Source organism: Amblyomma americanum, chromosome 11, assembly GCF_052857255.1.
Source record: "Amblyomma americanum isolate KBUSLIRL-KWMA chromosome 11, ASM5285725v1, whole genome shotgun sequence".
Classification (NCBI taxonomy): Eukaryota; Metazoa; Arthropoda; class Arachnida; order Ixodida; family Ixodidae; genus Amblyomma; species Amblyomma americanum.
The window spans coordinates 17,740,229-17,759,463 of NC_135507.1; the positions used below are offsets into that span (position 1 = coordinate 17,740,229).

The 19,235-nt window shown below is 47.8% G+C and overlaps 1 protein-coding gene across 1 annotated transcript in view; it reads right to left on the reverse strand.

Moving 5' to 3' along the window:
* Window positions 1–14,024, reverse strand: part of LOC144111114 (uncharacterized) — a 101,212-nt gene extending 87,188 nt beyond the window's left edge. The window contains exon 1 of the mRNA XM_077644255.1: window positions 13,539–14,024. The gene's annotated coding sequence lies outside the window, so the exon portion shown is untranslated. The remainder of the gene's footprint in view (window positions 1–13,538) is intronic.
* Between the last annotated feature and the right edge of the window lie 5,211 nt (window positions 14,025–19,235).

Consider the following 19,235-nt stretch of genomic DNA (forward strand, 5'->3'; position numbering starts at 1 on the left):
TTATAACGTCCTAAAATTGAAGCGTTTCTCAGGAATCTGATCTGAGTGCAAGAAGTTGAAGACTTGGGGGAAAGGTGGGGCGCTGCACCCCCCCCCCCCCCCCCCCCCGAAGAAATGGTGGGGGGTGGGCAGCCGCCCCCTTTGACCCCCCCCCCCCCCCCTGTTCCAGAGTCCCTGCCCATGACTACGGATACTCCCTGTGGCCTCTGTTGAAAAGTATATCAGAACACCTGTCACATTTAGTACCATTTCATTAAGAACAAGGTTCCCGTGTGGTCGCTAAAACGGCATTTTTTGCCTTTCTTTATTTTTTGGTCGGCTTCCGCTTTTTCACGTTTTAACACACCAATTCTATCCACATTTACTTGCGTACCTAGCAATTCTTACCAAAAAGGGATTGCCTGAAATCTCTTTTCCAATAAACGATGTGCAAACGCGGTACCCTAGAGGCGCCGGGAGCGAGAACAAAAAAAAAACGCTGTCTTTACCTCACACACTAACTATCCTGTATCATGCTAGGTGACTTAGACACACGACCGCGTCGACGCTGCCTCGTGGGCATGGTGTCCGCGCGTCAGTGCCTAACAAAATAGACAAATAAGAAGGGTGTGGAGAGCAGTCCACATACGCGTTTCTTTCGCCAACATTCCTTCGTATTTTTTTTCTTTCCTTCCCTCACGACTCGCGCAGAGAGAATCGTGACTCGGTTCACGGCGAAACCTCCACTCGCCGCAGCCGCGACCACGACTGGCAGCCAGCCTCAAGGCATATTATATGAGGCACGAAGCAAACTGGAGAGAGGCAAAGCACCGCAATGGAAGATGTGCGGCTTCAGCAAGTACCCCGGCCCGCCAGCAGTTCTGCAGAGCGCTCCCTCGACACGCACGTCCTCATGTTGGCAGCCGGCAGAGCTGCTGAACTGCGCTAGTCTTTTGTAGCTTCGCGATTTATTTCTGTCAAGTAGCGCGCCGCGCACCGCAGGTCTTCAAGCAGCTCTCTGTCGTGCGGCTGCCGTTTGCGGGCGCATCTGTACGCGGGTGTTCATGACCGTGTGTCAGCGTATCCGTGAGCCTATACGAGGAGCGGGTCCGTGTAAAAGCTGCAGACGGGTGATGTACAGGTCTTCGCATGTTTACGTAAAGCAACCAAATGACACACCCTCTACTGACTTTTGCGAACATAGGAACCACATCGGTTCCTGTTCCTGCATATTTACATATTTCTTCCTCTGCTGCTCTGGATTTCAGAATTATGCAATAGGTGGCCGTTTTGTTTAACACTGCCCAACTATCCGCCTTCACTTCTGTTTGTGTTTTATTTGTGACCTTTTTCGTACGCTGTTATCCATCCTAACGTAAGCGCTGATAAGTCGTTTGCCAAAGTTGCTAACCGCTCGGACTACATTCCCATCACACGCTGTTTTTACATCGAAAGCTGTAATAGATTTGTGCAAGCCATTTAGTAGAGTCAGTGAGTGATAAAAAGTTACTGAGCTGGCCTCATGTGAGGCTTATCGATGGTCGGGGCCCCTAATTTCAGGGCTCCGGAAGCCTGTTGACTCTTCTCACCAGGAGGATCTGGTCCTCTAGGTCTGAAATGGCCAGCAATGCCTTCCACTTATCTCAGTTTAGATTGGTCATGCGAGGTTAGCAATTTGGTGGATGCAACGAGAGCCATGTAAGCGGTTCTTTGCAAGTGGACACCATTGCAACGTACCTCAAAGCGCGACTGAGGTGTCCACTGACCCAGTGAGCCAGTCATGTGTCTTGCCTTTCCTCAAAAGCAGCAAAGGGTTTAGGCTAAGAACAAGACAACAGTGGGAACTAGACTAAAATTTCCTTCGTGCAAGCCGCCCCTGCAGTCCGTGAAGTGTGCTGGGAACGCGATCGAACTGAAGACCTCAAGCAGAAGAAGGCCGAGTATGCACATGATCGTGCAGACGTCAAAAGTGGCCTGTGTGACGCCCAAAAGGGTAGTCTCCTATGAAACGTCGCAATTGGAGTGCCACTTGAAACCTCTCGGCCGATAATGCAAATCAGCACTCGTTGATGTTTGGTCGGTAAGCTGATATCTAATAATTTTTGGGGGTACTGCTTCTTTTCTAGTAGCACAGAGCGAAGACACGGACGATCGAGTATTTGTGTTTTACTCGCATCAATAATACTTGCATAAGGACGAAGGCCTTCCCTGTTAGCCGCGGCATACGTTTATTGACACGGCTGCCCTGCTCCAGCGTAATCTTTACTGAGTGCCACCCTCTGTTGCCTTTGCCTATCCTAGGCACCTACTCAGTTCTCCCAACAGACCATCACGCTCTTGATTTTCGCTATGATATCCTTAATTCCCATTCCTCACACGGCTGCTGTGCGCATGCGTGCAGCGCTTCTTGTCCTCCACTGCCCTCTTCCGCGTTCCACTCCTTGATAACAAACCGTCAGCTACCACCGCGCATGCGCAGTACCCGTTGGAGGCAGCCGCCAGCGGCAGCTGCAAGCGAACTGAATAGTGCAGCTGCTACTTCGCATCAGAAATTGGCGTCTTGCAGAAGTGAATAGCTTTCTTCTTTCACTCCCTCCTTTACCCTTCCCTTACGGCACGGTTCAGGTGTCCAACGATATATGATACAGAAACTGCGCCATTTCCTTTCCCCCAAAACCAATTATTATTATTATTATTATTATTATTATTATTATTATTATTATTATTATTATTATTATTATTATTATTATTATTATTATTATTATTATTAAGTTGCGGCGTGCATTTCCATTTGTTTTCAACCAGTTCTGTGCATATCCAACAAATTTTCCGGCAGTCACCAGACGGCAGCACATCTCGTGACAAAGGCTAAGTCCGATAGCTAGAGCACCTCTTCTGTTTGCAGCCGTTTCGCCGATGTAGTTTTCACCCAACCGCTTGTGAATAAGTTGTGGGATTCAAGTGAATTATAAGTTTTCATTTCCTCCAGTGTCACGAAGCTTGAAAAGAAAAGGACGTCGTTGTTAATGTCTCCGTGCGAAGCCTCGGGGAAGGCGATGATCGTCCATCGTCGTATCCACATCCGGTCGCAGGGTGTACGGGTCCACATCGTGGCACAGTTTTACCTTTTCGTGACATCGCGCACGCGCCGGCCGATTAGCCCCGCGTAATACGCCTCGCTGAACGCAGGCTTACTGTAAACGGGCGGAATCTCTCGCGAGATGCGGTGACATCCGCTTTGAAAACGCAGTGAGAGACAGCAACAATAGACACCTCTAACATACCGTCTACTGTGCTACCATCACCGGAGTACCGCGAGCCCGCCTACCGCCAGTGTGCTCGCGCTGATTGGTCCCGACACGGCAGGCGCGCACTCAGCTGACGGGTACGTGGAGCCATCTGGCGGACTCTGGCGCCCTCAGAGTTTTCTACGCACGCTCAGTGGCGCCTTGAGGAAGCGGGAGCTGATCGCGCTATGGTATACCTCTCTATCAGCGCAGTGCGTTGATCCAGCTTATTGCTGACGCAGCGGCGCAAGCGGAGGTGACGTCACGTGCAAGCCATGTGTGCCATTTTGCTGTACGTGGCAGGTAGAAATCTAACATCTCGCCGACATCACTAAAGGACCACTGCGAGGATTTTCGAAGGTTGTGAGATGGGCGCTTTCCAAAGTAATGAGCAAAGCGCTTCTAAAATAAGAAAAAAGAAATTGAATATATAATAATAATATTAACAATAATAATAATAACAATAATAATAATAATTGGTTTTGGGGGAAAGGAAATGGCGCAGTTTCTGCCGAAATATATCGCTGGACACCTGAACCGCGCCGTAAGGGAAGGGATAAAGGAGGGAGTGAAAGACGAAAGGAAGAAGACGTGCCGTAGTGGAGGGCTCCGGGATAATTTCGACCACCTGGGGATCTTTAACGTGCACTGACATCGCACAGCACACGGGCGCCTGAGCGTTTTTCCTCCATAAAAACGCAGCCGCCGCGGTCGGGTTCGAACCCGGGAACTCCGGATCAGTAGTCGAGCACGCTAACCACTGAGCCACCGCGGCGAGGCTTGGGAAATATTGGTAAACTGGAATTCATGACCTGAGAATGCTTACCAAGTGTCCTCCATCTCATTCTTACTCTCCTACTTATTCCACACCCGTGGTCTTCTAGGTCCGAGGTCACTGCCTGTCCAAAGTAGATATATTGCCTTACCCCTTCGAATAATTCATTGCCTGTCAGAATTAACACACATCAGGTGCAACGCGCCTCGCTGATTGTTTCAGTTAAAGTGACATCAACAGTGACGTCATGACAATGCGCAACGCTTAGTGCGAGCACAGTGATGTCACGAGTGACGCCATGCCAACGCGACAAGCTAATTAGTGTGAACACAGTGTCGTCACAAGTGATACCATGAGCATGAAATAACGATGTCGCCCTAAGGGTGCTTCCTCGATCAGTTCGTGTTTTTGCCGCTGTCGCCAACCACCCAGAAACTGCATAACCTAACGCCAAGAATACCACAACACAAAGAAAGAAAATAGTAATCATGAATGAACAATAATGTACATTCATCACTGCAGAGAGCTGTTGGTGTATCTTAGGCTACACAGTGGTAACCGTCCTGTGAGTTTTTGTACTTCTTTCTCTTCATGCGTCATACTGATGCCCGGCAACACCTCCTTGTGTACACAGAAGGCCTTCAACAACAGGCCTCTCTGCCTTCAACACTGACAACCGGCGGCGCGCAGAAGAAACAAGGCTCGTCGTAGTTGACGCACCAGAGAAAGGGTCGTGGAGGAGAAGAGGAGTTGGAGGGGAGAGGCGACATTCCGACTCAATACGCGTATGCAACTGCTGTCGCTCGTCACATGCTCACTGCGTGACGGCGACACGACCCGGAGCCGACATTTCCGGGTGGCAGGTGAGCAGAGGTAACTAGAGGAGAGGGAGTTGTCAGGCTTTTTAGAAATGAACGTCCAGGAAAAGTCACGCCGCACAGCAAACGCTGTCGTTTCACACAAACACCGAGAGTCGCAGGAACACAAACGCAGGAACCGTCCCGTGTGACCTTGTCGACTAGGCATGGCGCCGGTGCGCCATGGCGTATGAGGCACTAGTCAAAGAAGCGGTGAACGATTTGAATAAGCGCAACAAAAATAGGGAGGGGGGGGGGGGGAGGCACGCGATAGCGCGACGACGCGACAGCGGTTCCTCTTGCCCAGGCAGACGCGGGCACTGTTTACTCTTTCACGGTCGCAATCCTTATGTGAAACAGCGCACGACATACATACTAAGACCCGCTTATCTACTGCCAGGCCGACAACCAGGCAGACGACTCTTGTTTCATTAAAGTCCCTCCTCTTTCTCCTATTATCTATATGTAAAGCTACGACCCAAGGGTCAGGGATTCGATTCCTGAGAAAATTGGAAATTGGTTTTGGAGAAAGGAAATGGCGCAGTATCTGTCTCAAATATCGGCGGACACCAGAACCGCGCCGTGAGGGAAGGGATAAAGAGGGGGCTAAGACTAGGGGAAATTAATAAAGAGGTGCCGTAGTGGAGGGCTCTGGAATAATTTCGACCACCTGGGGATATTTAACGTGCACTGACATCGCACAGCACAAGGGCGCCTTATCGTTTTTCCTCCATAAAAACGCAGCCGCCGCGGTCGGGTTCGAACCCGGGTACTCTGGATAAGTAGCCGAGCGCACTAACCACTGAGCCAGCGCGGCGGGTGATTCCTGAGAGTTTAAATTTTTTCCAGCGAAATGAATTTACTTCATGTGTTTACCTGCCTTAATGACGTTTGAGTCATGTTGCCAGCCTCTAATCACCAGATTTATTAAGTTCTGATCACTTTTCAAATCCGCCGCTCCATGTGTGACGTAGCCACCTTTTCGACCAATCAGGATTATTCCGTTACAGCAACAGCAATCAATCAGTACCACAGAAAGTCAATGCTTTGGTTTTGGTTTTAGGTGGTGTGTCGTTACAAAGCGACCCACGCTGTGAGGGACATTGACACTGACATTGCGCAATACACGGGCCTCTAGCATATTGCTTCCATCGAAATGTGACCGCCACTGCCGGGATCGAACCCGCGTCTTCCGGGTGAGCAGCCGAACACCATAACCACTTAGCCACCGCGGCGGCTAGAAAATGACTGAATTACGAGTTCACCGCTGCTATGTTTTAGCGCACTGTTTCTTGAGCAAAGGTTGAGTATGTTTGACGCTAGGAATTTCTCCCTAAATCGAGTAATAAATGAGTTTTGCTCAGTTCTGTCCGATCTGCCTACAACGACAGCAAGTCAACATTCATGTATCAAGAGTTGACGCGGTGTGTGGCCACAGCACTCGACTGCCCTCAAGGCCTACAAGGAACTGCTTTGCTACCTGGGAACGACTGGCTTGAAGGGCCAATTGTGAATGTATCCCTCGCCCTTTCCCTCTCTTCCTTTCAAATCCCGTCATCCCTCATTCCCAGTGCGGGGTAGCCAACCGGAGCACCCTTCTGGTTAAAATCCCTGCATTCCCTCCCCCTCTTTATCTCTCTCTAGTGTCAGCATGTCGCCATTAATGCCCTTGTGAATACTATTGTGGCATTGCAGATAGCTCGCGGATGCAAAGGGATCTACCGGATTAACCACGACGTCATGGCAATCGGTCAACGCCATTGGCTGGATGGCCTCCCTTGAGAAGAACTTGTCTCTGCGTTCTAAGGAGAGCCAGACTCTGGAAGAGGTCTAGAACATCGCTGTCCAGCTTTTCTTCCCTCTCCTCCTGCATATAAGAATGTAACTCCGTGGTGCGTAGCTTCACCGACACTAGATTACGCTGTATGCGGCTGACAAAGTAACGTGGAAACAGATGGGATAGAGAATCTCATGCTGGAGCAGTGGGAGGCAACCCATTGCTCCATCTCTTAGGCTGGTAGACCATGCAGCTCAAATAGCTAGAGCCACCAGAGCCACATCGGACAACAATACTGCATTGAATCCTGGGGTTTCACCTTCGCATCTTACTTAGCAAAAGTTAGCACTCTCCAGAAAAGGGCTGTCAGAATAATATCATATGCACCGAGAGCAATACCATCCAAACCTCTTTTTGATGAATTAAACATAACGCCCTTCACCAATGCACGTGAGTACAAAACGGCCATTTTAGTCCGCCAGATAATTAGCACGAACTCTCCACATCCTTCTTCCATATTCATCTCTCCCAAACGTGACACTAGGCAGGCACAGCACAATAATTTTAATTTACCCATAGCTCACAACATATACGGGCGGCGCTCAATTTCTTTTATCGGGGCTAAAATATGGAATACCGTGCCGTGTTACATGAAATACACGTCCAACTTTGTTTCTAAACTAAAACGCCACTACCTTAACAAGCAATCTGATGCACCAAGCTAAACACGTGTTGTTGCTCATAGCAATGCTCCATATAGTGATTGTTTAACTCAGACAATGTTTGTAATGGATCCATCACTAGCCATAGCGGCTAAGGATCCAGATGACTACACAGCATTTTGTGTATCAATTTCTGCGTGAATAAACGTTCTGATTCTGATTCTGATTCTGACCAACGAAAGAGAAGACGACACGGGCGCTGTGTTTGTCCTCTCTCCCTTTTCCTCCTATAGAATGGCAAACAAGTTTGACGATTTCGAGTATACCTTCCTGTCAGAGCTGTCAAAACGTGTTCCATTCACGTCTTGCGACCCCAGTCACTGACGGCATCATTTTTAAACAATGATAAATAATTTGCTTGGGGAATGAATGGCGACTTAGTGGAGCTTCTTAAGTATTGCGTTAAGAAGGCCGACGCGGAAAAGCAGGCTTTCGCACTGCCTAAAATGCAAGACGAAGTGTTGCCTTTAGACAATACAAAGCTAATTTTTTAAACCTTGAATCTTTTCAGACTGGCGGGAACGGTGTGTTTTGGGCCATATCGCAGCGAACTTGACGCCGAACGCAAAGCCTTGCGTACTGACTCCGAAGAACAGGGAAAATTTCGTCCGAAATATTATTATTTCATCATATAAAGCACCAAAGGTAGACAAAAAAGAAATGAAAAGACGGCTGAGACACGACCATCGTCGATTCCTTGAGTCTATTCGGTTATCTGAAAGTTATAATCTCAACATCATCCTCCTGTTGCAAGGTCGGCATATAGCTACTTTCCCATGCAGGTTCTTTTTCTCCAATCCCCCAAAAAAGCTATGAAAATTACGGACACGCGTGATATATATGATTCCGAGCCTCGAGGAAAGGCGCTGTAACTCTCTCGCCCTTGGATGACACCTCAACCACCCCGCGTGGGAAAGGATGAAAGAGGGGATGAATTAAATAAGAGAGAAAGAAACGCCGTATGGTGGAAGGCTCGCTTTCATCCGGCGTCGGGTCACTGCCGTCGCCCGAGTTTTTTACGGTGTCTTAGAATACCGGAGACTCTTTAGAGGAAACAGGAAAATTCCAGGCGCCTCCGGGCATCACAAAGAGACTATAAAGACGGAGTTTATAGTCGGGATGACCTTGCTATAACGGAGTGCGTTTAGTCGGGATGAAAGATGAAGATGAATATTTAGAGCACGTAGCGCAAGAAGCTGCTGCGACGATGACCGAGTGGTCTAAGGCATTATGAAGCGAAGCTGTTCTTTTAGTGCCGGCTATGTGCAGGCCTGCTAATTGGTATGGTATGGTAAGGTTCCTGAAGCGAAAAGCTTCACTACGGTAGGTAAGGCAGTCTTCGGGTAGGCAGAACAACGACCTTGAACGACCTTCAGCCCAACAAAGGATAGCCGTGTATGACCATATGTGGTGCAGTTACGGTGTCGAACCCTCGACCTCTGACCTTGACCTATGGCCTGTAGTTTACATTTGACATTGCGTGACCTTTGTGTTGACCTTTGACCTTAAGAACATCCGACGGGGTGATGTGAAGCCACATGATGACATCCGATGGGGGTGTTCTAAGACCATGTGATACCACGTCATAGCCACATGGTCGTGCGGGTATATATAGAACGGCTGTCGCGAGCTTGCAGCGGAGCTGCCAATGGACGAGCCTCAGACGGTTAGCAAGCGTGATTTCTTTTCACTGAATTGCAGGGCTAGCCAAGTTAAACCACTGCCAATTTTTTATGCTGGATACTATTCGGACAATTTAGGAATGTTTCAGAAAGGTTTGGTTTCATGTTCGATGTAATGTTTTGCCTAAGTTCGCCACGATTACAGGACTATGATCGCCTTTGATTGCAGAAAATCCAAGCTGAAAGTGTTCCCTTCTTAAAAGAGCTGTGATTTAGTGCGAAGTGATGAGGCAGGTACGGGCGGTATGCAATTAAGTGCTCGATACAGAGTTGATACGACCATCGCGCGCTGTAACTATTAATAGCGTTAGTGTTTGGTCACGACGCACAACACTCCCCACCGATGATTATTAAAGTATCAATAATATCGACGCCAAAGATTGTAGCGACAAAGTATATACAACTTTTCGAGGCCATCCTCTTTCTTATCACCAGTCAGGCTACGTGCACAGCAGAACAAACTCCTCCCAATAGTATCCAATTAGCCCTGTACTACAGAAGCCGCGGTTTCCTCGTACCATCTATCGTATAGATTTTTAACGTACGTGGGAAGAAAATTGAAACTCGTGTCAGTTTAGGAGGTCCGAGCGGCCATCCCAAAACTTCAGGCCCCGTCATCCTAAACGCTGGATCCAATTGCAAACTACGACTTCGTGCGGGTAGAAGCAGACTGTCTCGACTTGCATCGAGCGGAAAAGTTTATTTGCTGTTCAGTGTATAGCATACCAGAACACTATCATGTGGAATAGATACAGTGTAATTTGAAACTCTTTAGCTTTCTAATTGAAGCTCTTGGCGTATCCCAAGCGATTCATCTTCACTATTTATTCGCTTTAATTCGAAGCAGCAATTACTCCTGTTCGCTGTGCACCCTCGACCACTAACTTCTATATTCATTAAATTCACTAAATTCATTGCCCTTTATTCGTGTGGAGGTATATGTGTCGTGCCCACAGCTCGCGTTGCACATGACACCCTGTACATCCCGGACCCTGTATACAGCAGGACAGCAGCTTATCCTTTACAGCAGCAATAGTAAAAGACTAGCTGCGCACAAGATGTGGAAAGTTGAAAACACGAAGAACAATCTGACGAGGAAATTGAATAACTGTAGAGAGTATTCTACAGTAACACAGTAGAATAACACACACACTAACAATAGAGCAACACTGTAGAGTAACAGTAGAAAAATGACAAGCACAAGCAAGCACACGCTGCATTTTTTTTTTAATTTTGCAAGACCGGTCAACTGCTGCACTCAGTGGGACTCATGCAAAACGCCTCCTTAGTGACCTATTACAAGGGAAAACGTGTTCGCTCGCTACAACTGTTTTTCTTTACCCGTACATTGACTCAGAGCATTTCGTAAAATTGGCACACAGCGGTGAAATATGTTAACAGTATATTCTTGCCGTTTGCCTCACTGTAAAGTGTGCGTATGTGCTCATTATGAATCGCTGTTATTATCAGTGTTTATGAAACGTTGCGCATGCTTGTACCCGCCGCGGTGGCTCAGTGGTTAGGCACTCGACTACTGATCCGGAGTACCCGGGTTCGAACCCGACCGCGGCGGCTGCGTTTTTATGGAGGAAAAACGCTAAGGCGCCCGTGTGCTGTGCGATGTCAGTGCACGTTAAAGATCCCCAGGTGGTCGAAATTATTCCGGAGTCCTCCACTACGGCACCTCTTTCTTCTTTCACTCCCTCCTTTATCCCTTCCCTTACGGCGCGGTTCAGGTGTCCAACGATATATGAGACAGATACTGCGCCATTTCCTTTCCCCCAAAACCAATTATTATTATTATTATTGCGCATGCTTGATCAAACCAGCTAGATTGCGTTCACCAAGGAGCTCAACTAAGGGCAAAATTTTTCATTGATTAAGACAGCACTGTTGGATTGAAGTGAAACATTTCGCAGAATTCACTTAATACACAAGATTACGGCTACGGAGAATCCCTGGGGCCACGCAAGCCTGGAATGATGCATCATACGAACGACCCCAGACGCGCTCGAGAGTATACCCAACCTTTCTGGACAAAAGCATTTCCGAACGAGGAAGAGTTTATGAACCAAATTTTTTTTTCATATATTGTAAAATTTCAATACAACAATCAATATAACCGCAGAACTTCCGTCAGCTGGCTTGCATTTTTTTTTCTATCGACGTTCTTGCTATCGTCAAAAGCGTTCCCTACTGGTTCTCTATGGCAGTGTAGACTGCTCGATGCCAGCGATGTTTTTTGAAAAAATTTTGCCTTCGCATTAGACGTCCTGCCCAAGCCCATTTCTTCCTCTTGATTTCGGCTGGGATGTCATTAACCCGTGTTTGTTCCCTCACTCAATCTGCCTTCTTCCGGTCTCTTAACGTTACATCTGTCATTTTTCTTTCCATAGCTCTGTGCGCTGCTGAACCATTTTCGTTAGTCTCCACATTTCTGCTCAATAGGTGAGCACAGGTATGATACAGCTGTTATATACTTTGCTCTTGAAGGATACTGCTAAACTGCCATTCATGATCTAAGAGAGCCTGCCAAATGCACTGCACCCCATTCTTATTCTTCGTTATTTCGCTCTCGAGATTCGGATCTGCAGTTACTACCTGACCTAAGCAGACGTATTGCCTTGCCGCTTCCAGCACCTCGCTACCAATTGTAAACTGCTGTTCCCTTCTGAGACTTAATAATAATAATAATTGGTTTTGGGGGAAAGGAAATGGCGCAGTATCTGTCTCATATATCGTTGGACACCTGAACCAAAAACGCTAAGGCGCCGCGGTCGGGTTCGAACCCGGGAACTCCGGATCAGTAGTCGAGCGCCCTAACCACTGAGCCACCGCGGCGGGGATTTCTGAACATAACTTTGGCTTTCTCCATAGTAACTTTTAGAACCACAGTAAAGCTCTGCCTGTCTAACTCAGTGATGGTGCTTTGCCGTTCACCTCCTGAGTGACTTAGCAAGGGAATGCCATTAGTTAATCTCAAATTGCTAAAGTAAAGTATTTTCATTAACTCGATCTTATCCCCCACTGTTCCCAATCCAGGTCTCTGAGTACCTCCTGTAAACAGGGGGTTTTCACGTGACCATATACCGGCAATTCAGGATATCGATTGGTACCTTTTGCGCGAACTTAATCAAGTAGTTTGTAAGTATACACGGTCGTAGAGCAACAGTAAACCAATTCTAATCGTCGTTTTCTTGGGTAAGCCGCTTGCCAGACGTCCGTAAAAGCATTAAATTCAACTTAGCATTACAGCTCAATCAATTGTCAGCATGAGCATAGGCAAGACGTACTATTTCATAGCTCAGCTCACCGGACACCCCAAAAGGTAGACGGGAAGAGAGCTCGACCCGCCGCGGTGCCTCAGTGGTTAGTGCGTTCGGCTACTGATCCGGAGTTCCCGGGTCCGAACCCGACCGCGGCGGCCGCGTTTCGATGGAGGCGAAACGCAAAAGGCGCTCGTGTGCTGTGCGATGTCAGTGCACGTTAAAAATCTCCAGGTGGTCGAAATTATACCGCAGACCTCCACTGCGGTACCTCTTTCTTCCTTTCTGCATTCACTCCCTCCTATATCCCTTGCCTTACGGCGCGGTTAGGGTGTCGACCGAGATATGTGAGACAGTTACTGCGCTATTTCATTACCTCAAAACCAATTTTTAATTTTGAAGAGAGCTCGTCACCACTATTTTTTTTTTTTTGCTGTCCCATGTGTTGCGCTATGAAGCATTCCGCCTTTAACCATGAGCTAATTAGCAGCAAAGAAAATTCTGTTAACATAAACAAAGTAATGGCCTCATTTCGAGGAACGGCATGCCCTGTTCATTTTAACATACGTTTAAATAAGTAGACGATACTGCGGCGCTTAATAAATTACATTACTGTATACGGACCGTCCGAGGAACTTGGCCAAGCCTTCGGCATGTTGTGCGTCGCACGTCCAAGCTCCTTGGTTCGCCCCGATCGGAATGATGGAAGCGCATCGTCACCAGCATCAGCAAGCCTGCTTGCACATGAACCGAATGCTTATCGAACGCATACCAGGGTTCAAGGCCCCGACGGCAAACTGCTCGCTGTAGCATGCTGACAGTGGTCATGACAGGGGCGTCGTACGCAATGGATCCAGTTGTTGCTGGTCGCTGCCGCAACGTCATCGTGCACGTATAGAAACCGTGCCTGACACTAATTGGTTTGCTGGGCGATAAGCGAACGGACGACCACGTCGTAAGGCGGAACAACTGTCGACTGTGCACGGCATTGCTTATGGTGAATGTAGTAGATCTGTAACATCGCCTTGTAATGAAGTTGCATGCAAACCCCTTCCTTCCAAGCAGGAGGGCTGAAAGAAACCATGCATAGCGCTGGGCAGTTTTGTCTAGAAACATACTCGGCGATGCCTGGCGGTGCAAGCAGACGATCAAACGCGAAGAGACCATAGACGGGATGACGGCACAACACTCACCTTGAAGGTTGCAGACGCGGCCGCGGTCAAAACGAAATCACCAGCACTGTGGTCGTCCTCTCCGCCGGCGATGCGGACGTCGTGTAATCCTACGGGCGACGGTAATCTGCCGATAACCCTTGATTGACTGCGTATCTAAACGGCGTTGGCAGAAGTACACTCGATAACCCGCGTATCTTCTCCCACAAGCGAACCAGGCGTTCACGGAGCGACACAGCTGAGCGGCGATGGCTGGCGAGGATGGAAGTCGGAGAAGGCGACTGACTGCAGCGGTCGTGAGAACAAATGAAACAACGGCGCAGTAGAGCAAGCGCTGCGAGCGAACGAGATGCCGAGAGAGAGGGGGAATAGAATAGCGTTGCGGGTCCACAGGAGGGGGGGAGAGATGGGAAGACGGCCACGTAACGCGGGGAGCGTCGGTGCGCACAGCGGCGGCGGCCCCCAACGAGTTTCTCGGACCAACCTGTTCGCCGCCGACAGCGGTGTGCCGCGCTAAACCGCTTCACGGAAAGGAGCGGTGCAAACAGCGGCCGCTATGGCTGGGCAGTCCATCGACTTGCGGAAGTTGGTTATTATAGCGCTTTGGTGGAATCAGTGATGGATTTTTTTTTTTTTACGTGCGAAAGCAACACCTGTAGGCTACGAGGGGCGCCGTAATGGACGGCTTCGCAATAATTTCGATCATCCGGGGTTATTTAACGTGAACCGCAATAGCTGTGCACGGCTGCTCTCGCACTTCGTGAAGTGCAGCTCCAGGGGCCTAGCGGTTGGATCTTCAATAAAACTTCGGTTGGGGCTCTTGGCGAATGGTATTCTTATGGTCGACTATAAGCGCAAACACTAAGCAAAACACGAAGAAGAGGCAAGCACTAGGACAGGTGCTACACTAACAACTGCTTTATTCTTCATGAAACAACGCATCTCTTGTGCAAGCCAACCAAAAATAGACAAGTCATCCGATACATTTTACCAACGACGTGAGCACATATCTCGGCAGTGTAAATGAAAGTCATGGACGTGATAGTGCATTCCCTCTCTCATGTGCAAAGACTTACATCGGGCAGACTGAGGGAGCGTGCGCTAAATGCAAATAAAGTTGACAAAGTTGCACATCTTGCGTCATACATTAATGATTGCATTAATTGTGTACTGCGATTGTGTACTCTTCCTTCAGTCGAACCGGAAGAACAAGGAAACACTGCAAAAACTCCAGACAACCGTCAATATGACGGTAAGACTAATTAGACGAATTGCAAGCAAAAGGAAGGGAGTGAAGGAGACAGAACTTTGCAAAATAGTACAAGCATTTGTAATAAGCAGGCTTGTCTACGCACTCCCATACTTAAAATTAGACAGTAGTGAAAAAGCCAAAGTAGAGTCTTTGATTAGAACAGCATACAAGGTAGCATTAGGGCTACCGAACTGTACCTCCACAGAAAGGTTTCTGGGCTTGGGAGTACACAACACCTTAGACGAGCTTACAGAGGCACACTTTACAATGCAGAGAGGCCGACTTTCCCGCACCAAAGCAGGAAGAACCATACTTGATCGTTTAGGACTAGGCATACAGTTGCCACCCCAAGATACCAAAACACAGATACCTAAACGCATCGCTAAGGTAATAAGAGTTAAGCCGCTAGCTAAGAATATGCATCCTGCTCACCACGAGGGGAGAAGGGCTAGGGCAAAAGCTCTACACAACATATACAATCAAGATGAACATGCAGTATATGTAGATGCCACAAAATATCCCCAGAAACAAGCGTTCGCACTAACGGCGGTGGATACGCAAGGTAAACTGATAGTCGCCGGCACTACCATAACGAAATCCTCGGAAACGGCAGAAGAGGCGACAATCGCCCTTGCTATCATTAACACAGAAGCTACTACCATACTCAGCGACTCTAAATTTGCCATACGCAATTATGCGAGGGGCAGAATTTCTCAGGCAGCAATGAGCATATTGGGTCAAACCAAAGACTTAGACAGAATTATTGAATTGATATGGGTCCCGGCTCACTCGGGAAACCCTGGTAACGAAGCGGCACACATAACAGCTCGAGGATTCGTCAGCCGGGCAGGGGACGCTGTCGTTGCTGAGAGTTTTTCGAAGGACGGCCTATCATCTTTTCACGATATTACTAATCATTTTAATCTTGAAAGGGGGATATTCCCTCCTCCAGACAAAGCCTTTAATAAGGAGCAGGAAACCACTTGGAGGCGACTCCAGACGCGATCCTTCATGACCCCTTACCTGTTGTCAAAATTCTACCCCGGTGAATACGACCCTGCATGTGCATTATGTGGTGATTTAGCCACTTATGATCACCTATTGTGGAATTGTAAAGAGGAGCCGCCTCCGAAATCTCTAATGCAGGTTCCTACTTTCGAGCAGTGGGAGGCCGTGTTGGTCAGCTCAGACTTGGGAGTTCAAACCCGGGTCATTGAATGGGCTACCCAGGTCGCTGTCAGCCGTGGACTGATAGCCACCTAGCACGGATCGTCTGCATTCTGCCTTTTCTGACGAATTAAATGTTTTCCAATCCAATCGAAGAGGCGTCGATTCTTGGAAGAAAAAATGAACACGCGCGGCTGGCCGCAGAAGCTTATTACATTAAGAAAAAATCAGAAGGCTGCATTAGCGATAAGTCGCTATCTCTTTACACAGCCGAATATAAGTTCGCGTCGTTGCTAACTTGTCTAGGATGACTTGTCTGTTTTTAGTTTGCCTGCGCAAGGGTGGCCGATGCGTTGTTCCAAGAATAATAAAGCAGTTGTTAGTGTAGCTACTGTCCTTGAGCTTATCTCTTCTTCCTGGATTGCATAGTGTTTGCGCTCATAGTTCGCCATAAGAATAATAATAACAATCATCATCAACCTGACTACACGCACTGCAGGGCAAAGGCCTCTCCCATGTCACTCCAATTAACCCTCTCCTTTGCCAGCTAGCTGCGCCCACCCTATGACTGCAAACTTCCTGATCTCATCCGCCCACCTAACCTTCTGCCGTCCCCTGCTACGCTTGCCTTCTCTTGGCATCCACTCCGTTACCGTTAAGGACCAGCGGTTATCTTCCCTTCACAGTACATGCCCTGCCCAAGCCCATTTCTTCCTCTTGATTTCTACTCGGATGTCATTCACCCGCGTTTGTTCCCTCACCCACTCTGCCCGCTTCCGATCTCTTAACGTTACACCTATCATTTTTCTTTCCATGGCTCGCTGCGTTGTCCTTAACTTAAGCTGAACTCTTTCCGTCAGCCTCCACGTTTCTGCCCCGTAGGTGAGTACCGGTAAGATTAAGCTGTTGTACACTTACCTCTTGAGAGATAACGGTAACATGTTATTCATGATCTGAGAGAACCTGCCATATGCGCTCCACCCCATTCTTATCCTTCTAGTTATTTCCCTCTCATGATCCGGATCAGCTGTCATTACCTGCCCTAAGTATACGTATTCCGTCACAACTTCTAAGCTCTCGCTGCCAATTGTGAATTGTTGTTCCCTTGCTAGGCTGTTGAACATTACCTTGGTTTTCTTCATGTTAATTTTTAGACCCATCGTCATGCTCTGCCTGTCTAACTCATTGATCATGATTTGCAGTTCACCTCCTGAGTGACTCATCAAGGCAATGTCATCAGCGAATCGTAGATTATTTAGGTATTCTCCACTAATCATTATTCCCAACTGTTCCCAATTCAGGCCTCGAAATACCTCCTGTAAACAGGTGGTGAATAGCAATGACGAGATCGTGTCCCCTTGCCTGACGCCTTTCCTTATTGGAACTTTGTTACTGACTTTATGGAGGACTATGGTAGCTGTGCAGTTCCTATATATATCTTCCAGTATTTCGACATAAGGCTCATCTGCACCCTGATTCCGCGATGCCTGTATGATTGCCGAGTTTTCCACTGAGTCGAATGCTTTCTCATAATCAACGAATGATATATATAGGGGTTGGTTACATTCTGCGCATTTCTCTATCACGTCATTGATATTGTGAATATGATCCATTGTGAAATACCCTTTACGAAAGCCTGCCTGATCATTTGGTTGATTAAAGTCCAAGGTTGCTCTGACTCTATTAGCGATTACCATATTAAACACCTTGTAGGCAATGGACAGTAAGCTGATCGGCCTGTAATTTTTCAAGTCTTTGGCGTCTCCTTTCTTATGAATTAAGATTATATTTGCGTTCTTCCAAGCTTCTGTTATGGTCGCGGTCACAAGGCATTGCGTATACAGGGCGGATAGTTTTTCTTGCAGAATCTCCCCTCCGTCTTTCCATAAGACCATAAAAATAGCGGCTGGATATTTAAGATAGTACGCACAAGGGCTAGTGGATCATTTTCAGTCCCAACGTGCACTGAAATGTACCCCCTTTTCCAAAGGTAACCGAGCAACAGGTTTTTGTTTCTCAACCATATAACGGGGCCTTTAAGGCACCCTTAAAGACCCGAGGGTGTCAAAACGTGAGAACAAGGGTTCACCTTATTTTACACTGATTTAGAGCTTAAGGGCTGCCACAAGTGCTTGTCTACGTGGCTATGAAACAAACCCTCGTTGCCCGCTTACTTCTGGCAAAGACGGCACAGCCATCTTTTTATGGTGTTCTTAAAACGCACATAACTTCTGCAGCTTAAGTGCAATTGAAATTCGGACTACTTACTGTGCTCCCTCGTCAGTCACCTCGTGAACAACTGCGTGGGACCAGGGGCGTTGTGAGCAGCCTTCCAAGTTAAAAGCGTTGTTTAGGCCAGCTTCCTTCTCTGAGCGGTCAATTAAGCCCCAAGTGTGCTTCGCACGTCACCGCAAGATTAACAGCAATTTTGGTTTAAATATGTATTTTTCCGCGTACGTATTTAACTTAAGATGAGTGATGGGATGTTGCTGTGTATGATTCTGAATTCAAAGAGACCCGTAGGTCAGAACATGAAGAAATGTGATACGGCCATCGACAACATAGAGGAGGGTTACTAATGCTCCTATGTATACAAAACATGGGAAAAACCCATTCTTGAAAAATACATATCTTGAATAACGATGACAAACCGAACTTTTGCTTAGATCTAACGCGGATATAGAGCACGTCGGTGACATACGCGGTGATATTTGTACTCGGTAGCTCGTGGCAGCTTTTAATATTTACTTTCGTGCACAGTTAATGACCCACCGTGATGACATAGTTGTTAGAGTTCGGCTGTTAAAGCCCAAGGTCCCGGGCTCGAATCCTGGCCGCAGCTGCCACAAATCAATGGTCATGGAAGCTAGAGGTGCAAAAGAAGGCGAGTGCTGCGTGTTGTCAGGCATAATAAAGAACCCCAAATCAATCAGGAGCCCTGACGCCTCTCTATGTAGCTCTGCCTCTTTTCACTCTCTCCTACATCGCTCACATCCCGACTTGGTCCTGGATTCCTCTGAAAGTGCGACAGTCCCTCTTAGAAAGTTTTCATATTGTTCACTGCCGCCTAGCTATAAAACGCCCGATTTATCTCCGAAGTGGGCGAACGCGGCAGCGCTCGCCAGGTGGCCGGTCGGCTGATGAGTCAAGTTTAAAAGACAGTACGACAGGCTTCCATTTAGCTCTCGGCAGTTTCTGGTGCTCTCATTAACAATGCTTTTAATAAATCCGTTCGGGAAAGTTTCCGATCTTAAGTGAAGCTGATAAGCCACTATCACAGATCGAGGAGCTTCAAAAGC